Source organism: Nycticebus coucang, chromosome 11, assembly GCF_027406575.1.
Source record: "Nycticebus coucang isolate mNycCou1 chromosome 11, mNycCou1.pri, whole genome shotgun sequence".
In the NCBI taxonomy this organism is placed as follows: domain Eukaryota; kingdom Metazoa; phylum Chordata; class Mammalia; order Primates; family Lorisidae; genus Nycticebus; species Nycticebus coucang.
The window spans coordinates 10704837-10706688 of NC_069790.1; positions in this window are offsets into that span (position 1 = coordinate 10704837).

Genomic DNA, 1852 nt, shown 5'->3' on the forward strand with positions numbered 1-1852 from the left:
AAGGGAAATTTGAGGGTTCACAAGAAGAAAACAAAGAAGGGATATTTCAGAGGAGGAGGAAGGCTTGAATGTAAGTAACTTCTGACCATATGCCTAATCTCCAACAGTAATTGTTGAGGTCAGTGAGAATTGAAAGGCAAAGGCGCCATTTTCAGGCCATTATGAGCCATTGTCTAGTTTGCACATAGGCCAAACAGTATTACAGAAAAAGATGAGGTGTTCAGGTTTAAGGTCAGGATAAAGGTGTAGAGGTTTGAGGTGGGTTAAGAGGCAGCTTAAAGGTGAAGAAGGGGGAATCCATGACTGAGTGGTCCCCATATCAGAAACCGGAGGTAAAAAAATAGATTAAAGCAACGATAAAAAAAGAACTTACCAGGGGAAGGAGGAAGTGGCCAAGACGGGGACCAAGGAGATTACCAGGCATCCCTGAAGGACCTTTAACCAGCCCATAGAGTGGTCCAGGCCCACAGAAGGGCATCCCCACACACAAGGCACTGGACAGGTGAGTCTGACTCACCAGGGTTACTCTATGACCAGCGCCAGATTCAGAAGGCACGAACTACCGGAGTTTTTCAGTTCAGAGTGAAGAGAAGGAAGGGAAGTTAAAAAGGTTCAGAGAGACGGGCAGCGCCTATGGCTCAAGGAGTAGGGCGCCGGTCCCATATGCCAGAGGTGGCGGGTTCAAACCCAGCCCTGGCCAAAAACCACAAAAAAAAAGGGTTCAGAGAGGCTATATGTGAATGCTTGAAAGGCCCAGAAATGGAAGAAGAGGGAGAGAGGAGTTGGAGTGGAAAAAGGGAAATTAAAAGGGCTCAGAAAGGGGTTATAGACCAATGCTCATCTCACTAATAAATGGATAAATTCCGGGCAGGGGTTGGAGGGGTCCCCCGTTACCCTTCATCTCTTCAGAACAAGAGTCCCTTTAGTTGGGAGTGGGTCCGACAGGGTGTATCTCAGCCCCCCAGGCGACTTCTCCCCATCTCAGGTTCTTAGCACCAAAATGAGAGGTCAAGGACTGAAAATGAGAGGTTATTCCAAGACATGAACAAAAGGAAATGGAGTCCAGCTTCTGTGTGGGCAATGTGCCCTTTATTTCACTCGGGTGTAAGTGGGCTGAGTTTGAAAAAGAAGTCAGCATGGGGTTAAGGTGGGGTGGGAATATAAGAGGTTGTGGGGGAGGGACTGGCACACTCACTGCTTCCTAGACAGGATGTTCTTTCCTGGGTGGGACAGTTCTATTTGGGCAAGTTGCTACTTTTGGCCCTATCAACTATACCTCATGTCTGGAAGAGCTCAGAGGCCCCAGGCCCAGACCTGACCCACAATCAGCATATAAGGTCAGGGAGACAGCCCCTTCCATCTGGCTGGCTGAAGAGAAGGTGAGACCAGGGGACATCACACACCTCCCTTCATCCTTGCCCTGGAGAGAAAGCCCTCCTCACAACTTACAAGGGAGGGCAACAGGGCAGTCCTGGCCTGCCATGCTCACTGGGAGACCATACTTAGGGAGCTCATGCTCACAAAGGACCCACACTCATCAGAGCCACGCTCACTGGTATGTAACCGCATACCTAGAGATTTCTCTAGGGCTTCAGTGCCCACAAAGACCTATCTGTCATCAGCACACTTTGTTAGTGAATGTAGCAGACAGACTGACCTTCAACCCGTAAGCACCAGGCCTTACTGGGTGTGTCACACGGAGGGGCCAGACCATCCCACATCCCAGGCTGCTGTCCTTGGAGTACACACAGGTCTCCCAGAAGAAAGCCTTCTCTGCTGGTATGTGTGGAAATAGGAGAAGGCCCCCCTAAACAGAGTGCCCAGAGGGCACTGTGAAGGCAGCCCCCAAGGA